At 40.0% G+C, this 20,767-nt stretch overlaps 1 protein-coding gene across 2 annotated transcripts in view; it reads right to left on the bottom strand.

Annotated features, from left to right (window-relative positions):
• SERPINB12 (serpin family B member 12) overlaps positions 1 to 8,919 on the bottom strand; it is a 30,578-nt gene extending 21,659 nt beyond the window's left edge. The window contains exons 1-2 of one of the 2 annotated variants that reach the window (XM_043889670.1): positions 8,835 to 8,919; positions 3,781 to 3,875 (exon numbers count right to left, since the gene is read on the bottom strand). The gene's annotated coding sequence lies outside the window, so the exon portion shown is untranslated. Of the gene's footprint in view, positions 1 to 380; positions 432 to 3,780; positions 3,876 to 8,834 lie in introns of those variants that run through there. The other variant, XM_043889672.1, reaches the window with a different exon arrangement.
• Positions 8,920 to 20,767: the final 11,848 nt, after the last annotated feature.

Below are 20,767 nucleotides of genomic sequence, written 5' to 3'. Positions count from 1 at the left end.
ATTATTTCATAATAATTGAAATAATTGACTTATAATTTTCATAATTTCCACAAAGCTATTAAGAACCCAAGAATGAAATTCTAAGTTCACATAGGTGATATCATTCTACTGGAATAAATATAAAGCCTGGTTATAATTAAGTAAATGATAAACAATTCTTACACAAGAAATACTTGTGAAAGATACAAGTATTGCCACATTTACAAAAAATTCAAACCATCGTAGAACAAACTGCTCTATTTTAAAAGATATTTGATTTAATAAAAATAAAATTGCACAGCCTTTGATTTCAATCAAGTCAGCTTTGGGTTTCAATCATTTAATGTAAAATTCCAGTGCAATGTTCATCACTAAAAATAACAGGTAATGCTAGCATTTACCTTCTTGCCTTCAGAGTTGCTCCTAACAGCTGGCCAGGTAAGTTTCAATCCACACCCTGTCAGGAATGGAAATATATGAACTCTGCCCCTCCCACACTGGCATTCTTCCAAGTGCCATTTCAGCATCCAGGGTACAACTGTCATTGATTAATGACAAAAGAAAAGAAAAGAAAAAGGAATGTGTGTCCCATATTTTTAAACAAATTCTCATTCTCTGTGCCTTCAACTAAATTAAATATTTAACTTACTATTTGTATATTTTCTTTGATCTTTCTAATTGGGTCTCTTTAAAGAGACCTCATAGTGATAGCTGACCTATACCTTTCAACCCAAACCCTTATACCAGATAAAGATGCAAAGAACCATTTTACTTTATACCCATGTCTTGGATATTCTCTCATGCTTGAATTTCTATAGTTTATTCAAAACTTTTTTTTTTTTTTTTACTATTACAAATGACTTTCAAAACATGCTTTAAGTTGTTTTCAAAGTTTGGGGGTTTTCCCCTGCAGCATCCTTGGGGTGGGGATCAGGGATTGCTATTTAATTTATCTACTAGAATAGTTGAATAACAATGAGAAGGTGTAAATTATCAAGCCCTACTGACAGAGACGGGGCGGGGCAGAGCAGGGTGACTGGAGGTACATTCCAGAAATGAACTAACTGGCTAAGAAACAAAGGACTGGTCAGTTTTGGGCCAATGTCTCCAGAAAACCTGTTCAGCTTCCCTTCCTGCTCTCTGTGACCTGCTCGTCTATTTTATTTTTATTTCCTCAAAAGACTATAGACCCCAGTTGCTCCCACTTTCTTCCTTTTCTTTCTGTCTTTCCTCTTACCCTTCTTTTCTTTTTTTTCTTCCTTATTGGGCTCCTGATAAAACTTTCATCAGACAAATGCATTCCACAACTGAAAAACACAATAGTTTTAAAACTGAAATAAATAATTTCTGATGTCACTCTAGTCCTAGCATTCCACGACCCTGATTTGTTTATGACCATAACATGGCAGTTCCTGAACAGGGAACAAAGGCTGTAACTATTAACGAAAGAGAGGAGCAGTAAAAGCTTTGCAATCAACACAAGTTAGGGACAAAATAAGGATTCCTCTATGGCTTGGTTCCTTTTTTGACAGTTTTGTCTTCCTTTTCTAACTTCTTGTCAGACAACAGTATTATGTGAGCTCCAACACAACAAATACAATTATTGTATTAGATACAGGGAAATTTAAAAGAAAGCTTTTTAAAGTGAGAGTATTGCCTTTAATGAGAATATAAGCTGTTGTATACACCCTATGTGTTTGTAAACTTATTCGGAGAATATAAGCTACTTAAGCTGGTGTATAAATTAAACAAGTGAAAACCACTTTAGAAGATAAGATATCAACCAGTGGGAATCAGTAGCTCAACATCAAAAGGGTCTCTCAACTCTGTGGTAGACATAGAAAACAGAAGTGTTGTTAATTACCTTTTCTGGTTTAACCCTTTGTAATAAGGACTACTGACAGTTTACTTAAGAGGGAGATAAAAATTTCAGTAAGTCCGTAAAGTGAATGAGATGAATTTACGCAGATAATTTTCAGCACTTTAAGAATACTTTATAATTTGAGGTGGTGCGTATGTTAATTAGCTCCATAGTAATGATTATTTCACAATGTATGCAGATATCAAAATATTTGCATACCTTAAATACACATAATTTTTGTTTGTCAGTTATACCTCAGTAAATCTGGGGAGGAAAAGAACGTTTTACACCCAAATATAACTCGGTCTGTGAATCGTAGGTCAGACTCACCCGCCCGGCCTTGGCCATCCTTGTTTACTCACTTATGCTGTGAATTGCCTTCACTTTTTCAAGAAAATGCATATGGATTTTTTTTCTCTAAATGTTTCCACAAACTTCTAAAACCATCATTTTTCAGTTGAGTTTGGTCATTGGTTTTGATTTACAAGGGGTTGGAAAATTTTAACCTGTGAATCAGGTTGTGAATCAACTACTATTTCATGCCAGTTGATCAGTAACTACTTCCTGAGATTGCTGTCCAGCATTGCCATGCAAAAACATGTACTATTGACATTTACAACAGGATGATTTATTTGCCCAGCTCCCTGGATCTCTGCCCAGCACCAGTTTGGGTGCCTGGGCAGATCCAATGCTTGTTTGAATATCTTTCATCTAGGATTGCATGTGTTCATTCTTTCAAATAATCCAACAAAGATCTGGTTACAGATGACTATGTCTTGCAACCCTAAAAAAGTTGGGGTAGTGTGATTATCCTATGGGCTTCACAAGTAGCTCAGATGGTAAAGAATCTGCTTGCAATGTGGGAAATTTGGGTTCGAGCCCTGAGTCGGGAAGATCCCCTGGAGATTTGTGATGATGAACCCTCCACTGAGTGTAGCTAGATATGAAGGTGCTGGGATAAACCACCAAAGGGGGCAAGAGAATCCGCTGAGCGTCCACCATGTGTCAAGCACCATTTGGAACTCTCCATATGTAATTTCATGTGAGTGACTGAAGAAGGTGAGTCTCTAATACCAATGACTTACGGTGTCAGAGAATTAGGCTAGAGTTTGAAGGAATTTTGAAGGTCAGTGCTATGTTCAAGGCAAGTTAAGGAAGTTTTTCTATGGCAACACGCTGTAAAAACAGGGTTTCATCAAGTGAGAGTAAGATGGCAACCCACTCCAGTATTCTTGCCTGGGAAATCCCTTGAACAGAGGAGCCTGGAGGGCTACAGTCCATGGAGCGGTAAAGAGTTGGATACAAGTGAGTGCGCCTAGCACTTGCTCATCCTTACTTTAAATGATGACATATTATAATTTTTAAAGTCTATGAAAATCTTACATCCTTAGATATATAACCTCTCCTTACATAGAACAAATGTAATAAAAATATGCATCTTGGTTTGAACTTAACCTCAGACAAAACTCTAAGTTCCTTGAGTATTGCCATAAAATAATGATCCAGACATTTATTTGATGAATAACTATGTTCTGAGTGCCTACTACATGTCAGACACTGGGTGTACAATGTCAAGAGTGTGATTGTTCCCGCACCCATGATCCCTAATAAGAAATAAGAGCTTATTATCCAGACTGTATGACCTGTGTGACATGTAATAAACATTCATGGAGGGCCTTCCAGGTCCATTATCTCGTTGAATCCTTCCAATATGTCAGGGAGGGAGATATTATTATCCCAAGGTGATAAACGAGAAAACTAAGATTCAGGCAAGTTAAGGTGCTCAGTCATGATGCTAGAAAATAGCAGGATAGTATTAGCACCCGCCTGCCTCTCTGATCCCAAAATTAAGATCTGCAACACATACAGCTTCAATACCAAGACAATGAGCCCCAAAAGGTACCTCCACCATCAACAGTTTGCCCCATCCCAGCACGTACCCGGAAGTCAGTGAGGACTGTCTCCAGCTAAAGCCTGTGCTCTGATGAAGTCAATTCAAGGCCAGACAGAGGAAGGAACAGCCACGTCTTACAGCCTGTGGAAACAGGTAAGGATAGGTGTTGAACAAGAAATTCTATGTGTTTTAAACAATGACCATGAATCAGAATAATTAACCTATAAGACGGGGTGGGGGCAGGGGGGAGACCTACATCTGTGGTCATTAGAGCAATGAGTTTTAAAATTAAAGTAATTATCTCTAATTCTGTGTTATCACTCCTTTAGAATAGAATATTCCACTAACACAGCCTCTCTTTACACAGTCTCCCACAGCCTGTCATTCCTGGAAAATACAGCTTACAGAGGAAGCCTTTACAAAGGGCTGCTAGAAAGTCTGGACTTTCTCTCTCTCTCTTTTTATTGAGGTATAGCTGACTTATAATATTATGTTAATTTCTACTGTACAGCACAGTGATGTATAGCCAAAAAGCTTGTTCAGCTTTTTCCATTACATGTTACGGAAAAACTCAAATGAACTTTTTGGCCAACCATATATATGTGTTCTTTTTCGTATTCTTTTCCATTACAGTTTATCACAGAATATGGGTATAGTTCCTTTTGCCGTACAGTAAGACCTTGCTGTTTATCCATTCTATATATAATGGTTCACATCTGCTAATCCCAGACTCGCAATCCATCCTCCCCCACCACACCCCTCAGCAACCAGGAGTCTGTTCTCAACGTCTGTAAGTCTATTTCTGTTTCATTGATAAGATCATGTGTTTCTTAGACTTAACATTTTAGACTTAACGTATAAGTGATATCATATGATATTTGTCTTTTTCTGACTTACTTCACCTGGTATGATCATCTCTAGGTCTATCCCTGTTGCTGCAGATGGTGGTATTTCGTTCTTCACACAGCTGAGTAGTACTCCACTGTGTACATGTACCGCGTCTTCTTTGCTGGACTTTCTCTCTCTGTTCCTTGCTCTCCCCGAACACCTTACAGAGCCCCTGAAGCACTGTGAAACTGCACGAGCTCACAATTTACAAATGTAATATGCAAAATCCACAAGGAATGGTTTTCATAGCTTGTCCCAGTCCAGTCCCAGCAAACAGACTGAGAGGTTTCAAAACTCTATGGTTTCAAGTATTAGTAAGTGTGAAGCAAAGTAAAGTATAGCTGAGAGAGAAGTCTAGCATTGCAAATACCGTCTCCATGCCTCTGTGACCTGCCCAGCCACGACTGCAGCATCTAGGAAAGTCACCAAGCATCCTCCCCAGCGTTGATTGTCTTCCTGTAGCATCTCAGACAGAACCTAACTAATGAACAAATTCTCTCCCCTCTTCCTTTATCTCTCTGGTTTCTTCTCTCTCATTTTTCTAATGAGGTTTTTCAGAATAACTTTTTAAAACATTTATTTATTTATTTATTTGGCTGCACTGGATCTCGGTTGCAGCATGCAGGAACTTCTGACTTCATTGCAGCATGCAAACCCTTAGTTGCAGCACGCGAGATCTAGTTCCCTGACCAGGGATCAAGCCTGGCCCCTAGCATTGGGACCGTGCAGTCTTAGCCGCTGGACCACCGGCAAGTCCCGCTCCTGCTGTGTCCCTGACTTTCTCATCTCGCTCCCTCTGCCAGTGAGTCCCACCCTAACCTCGGGTTCTCGCTCTCTCCTTCTCTCAGAGTTAGGCTATTTCAGAGGAATGATTCACTTGCACAGCTCACCAGACATTACCATCATCATTATAGCAACACCGACTCTTTTTCAAAGCATGGTTCATATCTGAAGGAAAATACGTCCTTGGAGGACTTCTGAGGTCATTGAATTTCCATAGAAAGTGCTCTTCCTCTTTATGAAATTTCAGGACAGTACACTGTGTTATATCAAAAACTATCCCCAAGCCATGACTGAATGTGCATCAGAATTTGAGGAGTAAATATTACTGCCTGCATTGTATCAATAAAGAAAACTTTATCCCACTACAAAAGAAAATCCTAAAATTCTGTGGAATGTTAAAGTGGTGAACTCTTACCTATAAACGAGAGAATCAGAGACTCTAAAGGAACTTAAAGTAGCATATAACTTGCTAATATGAAATTGAGCTGTCATAAGTCAGAGTTAACTAGCAGAATAATAATAATATAACTAGGAATATAACTGTAAAAGTGATAAACATCTTGAATTAGAGAGATGATCAGAAATTTGGGACAGTTCAGTTCAGTCGCTCACTCGTGTCCGACTCTTTGTGACCCCATGAACTGCAGCACGTCAGGCCTGCCTGTCCATCACCAACTCCCAGAGTTTACTCAAACTCATGTCCATCGAGTCGGTGATGCCATCCAGCCATCTCATCCTCTGTCGACACCTTCTCCTCCTGCCCCCAATCCCTCCCAGCATCAGGGTCTTTTCCAATGAGTCAGCTCTTCACATGAGGTGGCCAAAGTATTGGAGTTTCAGCTTCAGCATCAGTCCTTCCAATGAACACGCAGGACTGATCTCCTTTAGGATGGACTGGTTGGATCTCCTTGCAGTACAAGGGACTCTCAAGAGTCTTCTCCAACACCACAGTTCAAAAGCATCAATTCTTCGGTGCTCAGCTTTCTACACAGACCAACTCTCACATCCATACATGACCACTGGAAAAACCATAGCTTTGACTAGATGGACCTTTGTTGGCAAAGTAACGTCTCTGCTTTTTAATATGCTATCTAGGTTGGTCATAAGTTTCCTTCCAAGGAGTAAGCGTCTTTTAATTTCATGGCTGCAATCACCATCTGCAGTGATTTTAGAGCCCCCCAAAATAAAGTCTGACACTGTTTCCACTGTCTCCCCATCTATTTCCCATGAAGTGATGGGACCAGATGCCATGATCTTAGTTTTCTGAATGTTGAGCTTTAAGCCAACTTTTTCACTCTCCTCTTTCACTTTCATCAAGAGGCTTTTTTTTGGGGGGGAGGGGGTGAACAGTAGACTACATTAAATGAATTTTAAATAATACATGTCATTTGAGAATGCTAAAGATATTTAGTAATATAAATAATATATAAATATAAATAAAAAATAAAGCTAATTATAAGCCCATCAAAATTCACGCTTCCTTTTTTCCATATACTCTCTTTTTACATAGTTAACTTCACACTACATTTGTAGTTTTGCATTTTTTTCATTTAATACTACAAAGGAAATATTTCTCTGTATCATAAAATTCTGTTTATAAAAATTACTTTTAATGGTTATGTGACTGTGCCATAAACTAGTCACCTCTTCCCTTACTAATTGGGCTTCCCTTGTGGCTCAGCTGGTAAAGAACCCACCTGCAATGAAGACCCAGGTCTGATACCCTGGAGAAGGGAAAGGCAACCCACTCCGGTATTCTGGCCTGGAGAATCCCATGGCCTGTGTAGTCCATGGGGTCACAAAGAGTCGGACACGACTGAGTGACTTTCACTCCCTTACTAATTAAACATTTCGGGGGGTTCTGATTTATATAAATAGTGCTATTAAAAATCTCTGGTGGACTCCTCTGGTGGTCCAGTGGTCGGGAATCTGCCTGCCAATGCAGGGGACAAGGGTTCAATCCCTGCTCCGGGAATATCCCACGTACCCCGGGACAACTAAGCCCACTCGCCGCAAGTCCTGCGCAGATACTCCCGAGCTGGGCTCCCAACGAGAGGGGCCGCCTCAGCGAGAAGCCTGCGCAGCTCGAGCAGCGAGCCGCCTAGCACTGCGGGTAGAGACCGCCAGTGCGCAGCGACCAAGACCCAGCGCAGCCAATACATAAACACGGAAATTTTTTTTAAATCTTTGGTTTCAGCCTTTTTATTGGAATCTCAGATAGTTTCTATAGCAGAGAGATCTAGGTGTTGAATTAATGGCTAACACTCATGAACATTTCTGCGCTTGACCACATCATGTCAAATGTACTCCACTAATGCAGAGAACGGGTTGCCTTTCCACTGTGACTAACCAGTTGTTCCTCCTCTAAAACCTGGGAACCAAACCTTCACTCTCCTAAGAAAGGCAGCAGAGAGAGGCATGAAGTGGCCAGCACTCCTCACAGGCTTCTCCATTGATCCCTGCAGTGCAGGCTCCGTGGGTGGCTGTTGCCAGTCTGTGATTCTCTCAAGTCAGCTTTGGAGCCTCCTTCAGCTAATCTCTCTGGGGCAGGGACAGGGAGTGACCAGCTAACTTTCTGAGTATTCTTAAGGGAACACCTTTATCATATTCTTTCCTGTGAATCCTGTTGTAATTCTCTATGTACAGGTATTGAGTTTTTCCTGTGACCCAGCAATGCCTTACATATGCTATGCTAATAGGATATGCTATTGCAAAACTTAGAAGACAAATCTCAAAAATGGAATTTAGCTGGTTATATTAGAGATCAAAATCAAAACCACAATAAGGTACCAGCTCACAGCAGTCAGAATGGCCATCATCAAAAAGTCTACAAATAAAAAATGCTGGAAAGGGTATGGATAAAAGGGAACCCTCCTACACTATTGGTGGAAATGTAAATTGGTACAGCCACCATGGAGAACAATATAGAGATTCCTTAAAAAAGTAAAAATAGAACTACCATATGAACTGACAATCCCACTCTTGGGTATATATCCAGAAAAAAATCTAAACTTTGAAGAGATACATGCACCCCAATTTCATAGCAACACTATTTACAATAACCAAAATATGGAAGCAGCCTAAACGTTGAATGGATAAAGAAGGTGTGATATACATGTACAATGGTATATTACTCAGCCATAAAAAAAGTGAAATAATGCTTTTCTGCAGTGACATAGATTAACCTAGAGATTATAATACTAAGTGAAGAAAGTCAGATAAAGGCTGATATCATATGATATCATTTATATGTAGAATCCAAAAACAAAATGATGAGATAAACTTATTTATAAAACAGAAATAAACTCACAAACATAGAAAACAAATTTATGGTTACCAAAGGGAGAATCAGCGGGAAGAGATAAATGGCCAATTTGGTTAAAATATACGAACTACTATATATAAAATAGATAACTAACAAGGACTTACTGGCTCCAGTAGTAAAGTATCCTCCTGACAATGCAGGAGACACAAGAGATGTGGGTTTGATCCCTGGATCAGGAAGGTTCCCTGGAGAAAGAAATGGCAACCCACTCCAGTATTCTTGCCTGAGAAACCTCACACACTGAGGAGCCTGGCAGGCTACAGGCCATGGGGTCGCAAATAGAGACGCCTAACTGACTAAACAACAGCAGCAGTGATCATAAAGAGGAAACGAGGCCGGAAGAGAGGAAATGACTGGTAAATATGAAACCTCAGTTCTCTTTTTCATAGAGAGAACAAGTGGTAGTCTCAGCCGACCCAGGTAGAGGTCCTTAGGTTAAACGCTGACCAGAAATAAAGGGGGGATTTCAAGGATAATTCATTCCTATGAAACTTCATCCAGTTACCTTGGACTTTTGAAGACAGTAAAGAACTATGTACCAAGTCAGGGGATTTGCCTCATTTAATTTGCCACAACTGAACTTCTGTTTCAGCTATTATGAGGTTCCCAGACATCTAGTGAAGCTAAGGGAACATGGTTATGGATAGAACACCAAGAACAGACAATATATGTTTCAGTCTAATTTAATAATTATGCTCAGGGACGTCCCTGGTGGTCCAGTGGTTAAGAATCTACCTTCCAATGCAGGGGACGTAGGTTCGATCCCTGTTTGGGAAACAAGTGAAGATCCCACTTGTTGCAGGGGAACTGCATGGCACGACTATAGAAGCCTGAGAATCACAGTGAAAACCAGCACAGCCAAAAAAAAATTAAAATAGATTTTAAAAAACAGTAATTTTTAAAGGTAAACATCTCAAAAAAATCCTTAGAACATCTATGGTTCATACATCCACTGTCCTTCCATTCCTCGCCTTTGAACTCACTCCTAGGGCTTCCATCATACCAATTAGATCTTTTCTTATTACTCACAATTAAATTCACAGTATTGATTTTCCTTCTTTTATGCATTTGTTCATCATATTAGGATTAAGTCATTGCTATGTCCCAGTAGTAATAACTTTAAGACTTGTCCTTTTAAAGTGCTTGTTTATCCACCTAAGAGATTAATTTATTCTCAAAGACAATTTAAAAATGTATCAGCTATTTCTGCTCCATTTGTTGAAGAACTACTTTTTCTCCATTGAATTGTCTTGTGCTCTTGTAATAAAAAAAAAAAAAATCAATTGACCATAAATGTAAGAGTCTATTTCTAGAGTCTCAATTCTACCTCATTGATCTATCTGTCTACCTTAATGTCAATAGTTCACCATCTTGATTACACAAACAAAAGAATAAAGTTGGACTCTACCTAATATCATACACAAAAATTAACTCAAAATTGATGTAAAAGTTAAAACTAAAAAATTTTTAGAGAAAAAAACATAAAGGTAAACCTTTGTGACTTTCGGTTAGACAATGATTTCTTAGATATGACACCAAAAACACAGCATCAAAAAAAAAATTGCTAAATTGGAATTTATCAAAATCTTAAAAGTTGGAATGACAGAAGACACCAACAAGAAGGTAAAAATTAAAAGACCACCAACTAAATGGAAGATATTTTCAAGTCACATGTCAGATAAGGAACTTGTATCCAGGATATTCAGAACTTGCAACTCAACAATTAAAACATAAATAACTAAATTTTCAAATGGGCAGATAACTTCAAAAGAAATTTCTCCAGAGGAGATTTTCAAATGGCCAATAACCATATTATTAGTCATTAGGGAGATGCACATCAAAACCCAATGACATACTGACTCATACACACTAGGATGGTTATAATCAAAATGAGAGACAATAACAGGTGTTGCTGAAGATGTGGAAAAATTGGAACCCTCATACATAACTGACAAGAATGTAAAATGGAACTTTGGAAAACAGACTGGCGGTTCTTCAAAATCCTAAACATAGAGTCACCATAGGATCCAGCAAGTTCACGCCTAGATATATACTCAAGAGAAATGGAAACATATGTACACACAAAACTTCATATTGAAATGGTGATAGTGGTGTTATTTATGACAGCCAACAAGGGTGAGCAACTCAAATGTCCATCAGCTGATGAATGGAGAAACAAAATGAGGTTTACCCGTACAATGGAATTTTATTAAGCCTTACAAAATAGTTAGTTAATTAGTTAATCAATACATACTAAACCATACATGTATCTTGAAAACTTTATGCTACACAAAGAAAGTCACAAAAAGCTATACACTGTGTGATTCCATCTACATGAAATGTCCAAAATAGGCCAATCCTAAGAACCTGCCTGCCAGTGCAGGACGTAAGAGACACAGGTTCAATCTCCGGGTTGGGAAGATCCCCTGAAGGAGGGCATGGCAACCCACTCCAGTATTCTCGCCTGGAGAATCCCATGGACAGAGGAGCCTGGTGGACTATAGCCTATGGAGTCGCAAGTCAGACATGACTGAGCATGCATGAGCACCAAGCATACACTTTAAAAAGGTGACTTTTTTAACAAATGAGTGAATTTGATCACATGTGAATTATATCTCTATAAAGCTGTTTTAAAAAGGTATTTGAAATAATGCTTTGAGCAGATCAAAACTTCCAACAGAAGTCCAAGTGCCTGAGGTCTTTTCATTCTTTCATGTCTTTTTTCCAAGTTGCTTTTACACAAAGTACCATTCAATAAGCAGTCATCACACAGCTACTGTACACTAAAAGGAGGCTTTTAGAAATGAAGACAGACCTAAAGTTGACATCTGGTGGAACTTCCATTATTCATCAGAAAAGTATACACCACAGCCCACATTTCATGACACTTCCCACCTGTTCTCATTCCCTTTCTATTCAGCCAAATGTGCTCCTCCTGGGCTTAACCTCACCTCAAAGTACACAAATCTAATGCTACTTTTAAATAACACTGATAAAATACTTCTAAAGATTAGTCATTAGATATAAATTCATAGATATGATCTATTCTCATGGGAATGTTTTAACCCAGCCCTAGGGGGTTTCCAGGTGGGGAGGTCTGACAGAATGTGGTCCACTGGAGAAGGGAATGGCAAACCACTTCAGTATTCTTGCCTTGAGAACCCCATGAACAGTATGAAAAGGCAAAATGATAGGATACTGAAAGAGGAACTCCCCAGGTCGGTAGGTGCCCAATATGCTACTGGAGATCAGTGGAGAAATAACTCCAGAATGAATGAAGGGATGGAGCCAAAGCAAAAACAATACCCAGTTGTGGATGTGACTGGTGATAGAAGCAAGGTCCAATACTGTAAAGAGCAGTATTTCATAGGAAACTGGAATGTTAGGTCCACGAATCAAGGCAAATTGGAAATGGTCAAACAGGAGATGGCAAGAGTGAATGTCAACATTCTAGGAATCAGCAAACTAAAATGGACTGGAATAGGTGAATTTAACTCAGATGACCATTATATCTACTACTGTGGGCAGGAATCCCTTAGAAGAAATGGAGTAGCCATCATGGTCAACAAAAGAGTCTGAAATGCAGTACATGGATGCAATCTCAAAAATGACAGAATGATCTCTGTTCGTTTCCAAGGCAAACCATTCAATATCACGGTAATCCAAGCCTATGCCCCAACCAGTAATGCTGAAGAGCTGAAGTTGAACAGTTCTATGAAGACCTACATGACCTTTTAGAACTAACACCCGAATAAGACGTCCTTTTCATTATAGGAGACTGGAATGCAAAAGTAGGAAGTCAAGAAACACCTGGAGTAACAGGCAAATTTGGCCCTGGAGTACGGAATGAAGCAGGGCAAAGGCTAATAGAGTTGTGCCAAGAGAATGCACTGGTCATAGCAAACACCCTCTTCCAACAACACAAGAGAAGATTCTACACATGGACATCACCAGATGGTCAACACCGAAATCAGATTGATTATATTCTTTGCAGCCAAAGATGGAGAAGCTCTATACAGTCAGCAAAAACAAGACTGGGCTCAGATCATGAACTCCTTATTGCCAAATTCAGACTTAAATTGAAGAAAGTAGGGAAAACCACTAGACCATTCAGGTATGACCTAAATCAAATCCCTTATGACTATACAATGGAAGTGAGAAATAGATTTAAGGGGCTAGATCTGATAGAGAGAGCCTGATGAACTATGGACTGAGGTTCGTGACATTGTACAGGAGACAGGGATAAAGACTATCCCCATGGAAAAGAAATGCAAAAAGGCAAAATGGTTGTCTGAGGAGGCCTTTTCACAGCATCATCTTTCAGGATTTGAAATAGCTCAACTGGAATTCCATCACCTCCTCTAGCTTTGTTCATAGTGATGCTTTCTAAGGCCCACTTGACTTCACATTCCAGGATGTCTGGCTCTAGGTGAGTGATCACACCATTGTGATTACCTGGGTCATGAAGATCTTTTTTGTACAGCTCTTCTGTGTATTCTTGCCACCTTTTCTTAATATCTTCTGCTTCTGTTAGGTCCCTACCATTTCTGTCCTTTATAGAACCCGGTCTTTGCGGGAAATGTTCCCTTGGTATCTCTAATTTTCTTGAAGAGATCTCTAGTCTTTCCCATTCTGTTGTTTTCCTCTATTTCTTTGCATTGATCACTGAGGAAGGCTTTCTTATCTCTCCTGGTTATTCTTTGGAACTCTGCATTCAAATGCAAATATCTTTCCTTTTCTCCTTTGCTTTTCACTTCTCTTCGTTTCACAGCTATTTGTAAGGCCTCCTCAGACAACCATTTTCATTCCAATCCCTAAGAAAGGCAATCCCAAAGAATGCTCAAACTACCACACAATTGCACTCATCTCACACACTAGCAAAGTAATGCTCAAAATTCTCCAAGCCAGGCTTCAGCAATACGTGAACCGTGAACTTCCAGATGTTCAAGCTGGATTTAGAAAAGGCAGAGGAACCAGAGATCAAATTGCCAACATCTGCTGGATCATCAAAAAAGCAAGAGAGTTCCAGAAAAACATCTATTTCTGCTTTATTGACTATGCCAAAGACTTTGACTATGTGGATCACAATAAACTGTGGAAAATTCTCCAAGAGATGGGAATACCAGACCACCTGACCTGCCTCTTGAGAAACCTATATGCAGGTCAGGAAGCAACAGTTAGAACTGGACATGGAACAACAGACTGGTTCCAAATAGGAAAAGGAGTACGTCAAGGCGGTATGTTGTCACCCTGCTTATTTAACTTATATGCAGAGTACATCATGAGAAATGCTGGGCTGGGGGAAGCACAAGCTGGAATCAAGATTTCGGGGAGAAATATCAATAACCTCAGATATGCAGATGACACCACCCTTAGGGCAGAAAGTGAAGAGAAACTAAAAAGCCTCTTGATGAAAGTGAAAGAGGAGAGTGAAAAAGTTGGCTTAAAGCTCAACATTCAGAAAACTAAGATCATGGCATCTGGTCCCATCACTTCATGGGAAATAGCTGGGGAAACAGTGGAAACAGTGTCAGACTTTATTTTGGGGGGCTCTAAAATCACTGCAGATGGTGATTGCAGCCATGAAATTAAAAGATGCTTACTCCTTCGAAGGAAAGTTATGACCAACCTAGATAGCATATTAAAAAGCAGAGACATTACTTTGCCAACAAAGGTCCGTCTAGTCAAGGCCATGGTTTTTCCAGTGGTCATGTATGGATGTGAGAGTTGGACTATAAAGAAAGCTGAGTGCCGAAGAATTGATGCCTTTGAATTATGGTGTTGGAGAAGACTCTTGAGAGTCCCTTGGACTGCAAGGAGATGCAACCAGTCCATCCTAAAGGAGATCAGTCCTGGGTGTTCATTGGAAGGACTGATGCTGAAGCTGAAACTCCAGTACTTTGGCCACCTCATGTGAAGAGTTGACTCATTGGAAAAGCCCCTGATGCTGGGAGGGATTGGGGGCAGGAGGAGAAGGGGTCAACAGAGGATGAGATGGCTGGATGGCATCACCAACTCGATGGACATGAGTTTGGGTATATTCCAGGAGTTGGTGATGGACAAAGCCTGGCGTGCTGCGGTTCATGGGGTTACACAGAATCGGACACGACTGAGCGACGGAACTGAACTGACTGAACTGAATTCGTATAATGTTATGGGAATCCCTGATGGCTCAGTGGGTAAAGAACACCTGCAATGCAGGAGACACAGGAGATGCAGGTTCGACCACTGGGTTGGCAAGATCCCCTGCAGAAGATAAGGGCGAACCATTCCAGTCTTCTTGCCTGGAAAATCCCATGCATAGAGGAGCCTGGAGAGCTACAGTCCATAGGATCGTCAAGAGTCAGACACGACTGACAACTAAGCACGCACACACAGAATTCATATAATGCTGTGCCTGACAGCTCCTACTTGCCTCTTCAGAAACTCAGAGCTTTATGGGTTTGTTTTATTCTCCCCAGTTTCCCATAACAAATTACTGGGCGCAAAAGAATAGTCATACCATCCATCCACGTTCCTACTGAATTTAGAAATATGGGTGTAGAACTCAGTCATTCAAATTATCCTCCCAGCGCTTGGCTGTCCCCGCTCTGTCATCGCCCATCTGTATCACCTGTCCGCAGGCACGCCGTTGTGCCACTCCATTGTTCTCCTGTGGCTGTTCATCTGTTTTCTCGGCCTGTCCAAACAGAGGACAGAACACGTGGTGGGTCAAGTCAGCACAGGACTCTAAGGACACAGGAGAGCGGACGACAGTCCCACCCGGGAGGAACACACAGTCTAGTAGGAAAGACTCAGTGCATTGGGTGTAAATGTGCAAATTTCCACCAACGTTCCCAGGGCTGTCTAGTGAATTATCAACTCCTTCTCCTTCGATTTTTTTTTCTTCTTAGATTGGAATTGCTTCTCTTACCATCCAATTAGTTTCAGTATATAATAAAGTTAAACACTGACAAAATACAAGTAATAATAGTACCAACTTCACAGAATTGTTTTACAGGTTGAGCAAACTGTGTACATGATGTACCCCACCCAGGATGTAGTGCATAAGAGCTCTCAACAGTGCTTTTCACACAATTCAACAAGACTCAATCCCCACGGTTCACTGCAGCACTGTCTACAATAGCCAGGACATGGAAGCAAGCTAAACATACTGCAGTGAACCTGTCTGCAGGAAGGGATGGAGATGCAGACGTAGACACAGGACGTGTGGACACAGCCGGGAAGGAGACGGCAGGACGAACCGAGGAAGCAGCACTGGCCTGTGTGCACCCCGTGTGTGAGAGAGAGCCGGTGAGACGCTGCCGCACAGTCCGGGGACGCAGCGTGGTGCTGGGCGGCCAGGCTGGTTGCACAGCAGAAACCAGGAGAGCTTTACAAAGCAATTATCCCCCAGATAGCAGAATGAAGGATAAAAAGACCGTGATTTTCCTAGTCCAGTGGAGATCAGGTTCTGACTAATTTAAGTAATCGATATTGGGTGGGATGATCAGTAATAGAAAGAGGTGAAGGGGTTAGTCCATCTGTGGTCCCTTCGTGGAAGTAGAAGGAAGGAAAAGCTCCCAATTTCTCCTAAAGTCAGCTTTTTTTAAATTTGCCCAAAATGGTGAATATATGTAGTGCTGAGTCACTTTGCTGTAACTAACCTGAAACTGACACAACATTGTAAATCAAGTAATTTTTAAAAAATTAAATAAATTTTGCCAAAAAAGGTAAAAAATAGAATTATTCTTGTTTTAATTTAATTTGCATTCCTCTGATTAATTTTAGATTAATCATCAGTTCAGACAGAGTCATTAGCATTTATATTTTTTTCTGTTAAATGTTTCTTTGTATCCATTATACTTTTTAACTTTGAGGTGTTTGTATTTTCTTATTAATTTATAGATTCTCAGTTGATGTTATAAGTACATGTAAACTCCATCTATTGTTCTTCCATTTCTGCCATTTTACCTTTTAATATGATCGTTATTTCTTTCAAAGCATAGCCATTTTAAATTTTTATTAAATCAAATTTGTCTTTTTCTTTATGACTTTTCTAGGAAAACTTTTTTTTTTAATTTGGAACTATTTTAAATTTGCCAAGGTTGCAAGAATGTTACAAAGAATAACTACATAAACTTTATTCAGATTTCCCATTCACTAACTTTTTGTCTAACTTGTTTCATAATTCCATCTGTACCCCACCCCTGCCTCCCTCTCTCCCTCCCTCTCTCTCTCATATATATACACACATAAATTCAGAAGTATTGGTACATAAGTTGCAAACATCATGCCCCTTTACCCCCAAGTACTTAGTCACGTATTCACGAAGAAAAGTGATGTTTTCTTACATAACCACAGTGTAATTATTGAAATCTGAAATTTTAACATTGATACAGTAGTCAATCTATAGTTCTTATTTCAGTCGCACTAATTATCCCCAAAATGTCCTTCATAGCACCTCTTCCCAGTTCAGGATCCAACCCAGGTTTATATGCTGCATTTAGCAGTCCTGTCTCTTCTGTCTTCTTATCTGAACCAGTTTCCCTGCCTTTCTTCACTTTCATGGAATTGACATTTTGAAGAGCACAGACTAATTATTTTGTAAACTGTCTCTCAGTTTAGTTTGTGGTGATTCAAGTTTCCTCATGATTAAAGTTACACATTTTTAACAAGAATGATACCTCTCAGGGCATCATATCAGAAGTGGACCATGTCCATTTATCCTCTGACCAGTTACTTTAACTTTGACCATTTGGTTGGGTGGTATTCTCTAGATTTCTCCATTGTAAAGTCACCATGGTCCCTTTCTATGTTATAAAATAGGAGGGAGATATTTTGAAACTATGGGACTTCCCAGGTGACGCAGTGGTAAAGAATCTACCTGCCAATGCAGGAGACGCAAGAGACACATTATTGATCCCAGGGTCGGGAAGATCCCCTGAAGGAGGAAACAGCAGCCTACTCCAGTATTCTCGCCTGGAGAATCCCATGGATGGAGGAGTCTGGCGGGCTACAACACGTCCTCATCTGCCTTCATCAAACACTTTCACATTTCAGCATCATTAATGATCCTTGCTGGAATCAATTATCACTGTTTCAATATAACTTTTTCTAATCAGTATTCCTTCTATATTTGTAAGCTGGCTTTCTTGGAAGCCATTCTCAGAATCAGAAAACCATTAAAAAAGAAAAAAGATTGAACCTTGTCTATATTCTGCTTTCAACCTTTCATCTAAATTTCATTTAAGAAAAAGACTGTCATTTCTGAGACACTGGCTCCATGATGTGAGTGAGTCCGTGTTTTGTGGTTTCAGTTTCCAAATACGTTTCATCGCAGGCACTCGCCTTCCTCAGCTACCCAGTCATTACACCAGGAGGAGTCAGTCAAGTCCAAAAGCTACTGCAACGCCTCAGCACTCCGGGAAAAGCAACTCGAAAGACGGGTTCCACTGACTAAGGCAGAGAAACGCCACATTCGAACATGAATGAGTACAAATCACTGGGGACTTTGGCTGCGTTTCTCTGGGAGAAAAAGCAGAAGGAAAACTTGTGAATTTCAAGGTCTTTCATATTCCATTAGATTTAATCCTCAGAATATAATTGTACAATCAAAATCAGCAAAGTCTAGCTCTTCTGTGCTGGCTAATACCATGCTTTTTCATGAAAGCTCATGGAACAAGACAATTCTGTGAAAAGTAATGTGGAAAAATCTGGTCTCTTAGAGTCATTGATAGTATAGAAAGAGAGTAAGATACAGCATGAAAAATTCAGGGTCCTCTCACTTAAAATCCAGGTGAGGGTGGGATGATTTAAGAGAATAGCATTGAAACATGTATATTACCATATGTGAAACAGATCACCAGTCTAGGTTCGATGCATGAGACAGGGTGCTTGAGGCTGGTGCACTGGGACGACCCTGAGGGATGGGATGGGGAGGGAGGTGGGAGGGGGGTTCAGGGTGGGGGACACGTGTACACCCATGGCTGATTCATGTCAGTGTATGGCAAAACCACTACAGTATTGTCAAGTAATTTAACCTCCAATTAAAATAAATTAACTAAATTTTAAAAATCCCTGCAGACCTCATACATAGGTTTGCTTTTTGAATGAGTACCTTCATTAAACACAGATATCAATTACTATTGACTTCACATTGCTTTTGATGACACAAAAAATCATGAGCTCCTACAACCAAGCAATTGTGAGGGAAGCAGAGTGGTCAGTCTGAAACTGCACTTAAAGTCTTATTTTTAAAATAAGCTTTCATAATGAAATGCAAATAAATCAGAATCTTGGTGTTTCTTCTGTTAGAACAGGGGGAGGAGGCAGGAAGGAACCTTTGTCATAGAAGCTTAAATGTGCCTTAAAGGTATAAATGCACCAGTCTTACAAAAAAATTTTTAATTCAGTCTCCACATTTAAAATTTTCCTAATTAAGATGTCTTAGCTAGAAAAAAAATTGCAGTGAAAAATACTATCAAATAAGCAGTAAAACACTACTCTGAAATTCCTTCAAAGTCAATTTCAAAGTCAACTGGAAATTGAAAAAACTCATATAATAGGAAAAATTGTGGTTAATTGGAGCTGAAGATATGGTCAGATCCACTCAAGAATCTAAAAGGGGGCTGGGAAAGTATTTTTGTCAAAGATACATAGTAATGTGCTCAATAAATACACAACTGATTCAGTGGCTAAGGTAAGCTTGATGAAGCATAATTTGGCCCTTTTACTGAATATTGTTCTTCTTTGACATACTGAGAGTGAGTGAAGACACGCTAATTTGAAAGTACTGATGAAGAATTTTTCAAGGCAAGTGAATTTAGTGAGTACAGTATCAAAATGTGCTCAGCCGCTAAGTCATCTCCAATTCTTTGCAACCCCATAGACTTAGCCCACCAGGCTCCTCTGTCCATGAAATTTTCCAGGCAAGAATATGGAAGTGTGTTGCCATTTCCTCCTCCAGGGCATCTTCCCCACAAGTTGACAGAACCTGTTTGTCTCCAGCATTGCAGGCAGGTTCTTTTCCACTTTAGTCACCTGGGAAGATGTATCAGCTTAAAATATCACACAGTAAAGCCAAAATGGAATTGAGTCCACAACAAGCAAAACTGGAAGCAACAGGCTATGTTAATACAATTCGAAACTCTGAACACCATTCTCTATACCTCCCAGGACCCCCTCACTTCACACGTCTTCTCTGGAGGTGATATACAGGAGGAAACGTGAAGATTTCAATCTATTCTCATTTAAGCACTATTCTCTTTATCTAAACCTATTGTATAGCCACCACCCCCCAAATTTTTTTCAACATACCATAAAAGTTTAGACCTAGAAAAATATTAGGGTAAAAGAAAATGCCCCCTCCTCCCAATATGGATATTTCCCATAGACCTGTGCAGATTTCTGTAATTCTACTCTCGCAGCTTATATTCCTTGGACCAAGGAAATCCAAGAGTTGGGAGGATGCTCTGAAAAAAGAGATGGGAGGCTGTCCAAGTTACAAATGCACCATTATAGATGGAGTTATGCAAATTAATCTCTACCCCAGCTCTGGGTCAGCACTGAGGATCAGCGCCCATTCATTATAGTCATGAGGCAATCTAGATTAACGTGTTTTCAAAGGGATTAAAAACGATGCCTCTGTTTCATTATCTCTAAAATTAAGAGGTTGTACAAAATGAACTGTCAGTGCTGACATTCTGTAATTTCACTCCTGATCTGAGGCATCGTGGGATGCCGTATTTATTCACATGAGAAATGAATGGGAGGACAACTGGACTGACTGGTGGTCACACAAAAATGTCAAGGTCGAAAGGCCTCACTGAATGCCACAGTCATAAGCCAACCTTCTCACACACCCCAGCCACCAGGACTTACCTTTAGAGTCATTCATTTCATAGACATACACTGAACACTTACAATGCACCAAGGATTTATTTATGAGGAGTTTCTATCACTCCCAAGGCCAACTTTTTTTTTTAACCCCTGGTGCTAGTGATAAAGAATCCACCTGCCAATGCAGGAGACTCAAAAGACATGGGTTCAATCTCTG

This window comes from Cervus elaphus, chromosome 27 (genome assembly GCF_910594005.1).
Source record: "Cervus elaphus chromosome 27, mCerEla1.1, whole genome shotgun sequence".
Lineage (NCBI taxonomy): Eukaryota > Metazoa > Chordata > Mammalia > Artiodactyla > Cervidae > Cervus > Cervus elaphus.
This window is presented reverse-complemented; position numbering and strand designations above follow the sequence as displayed.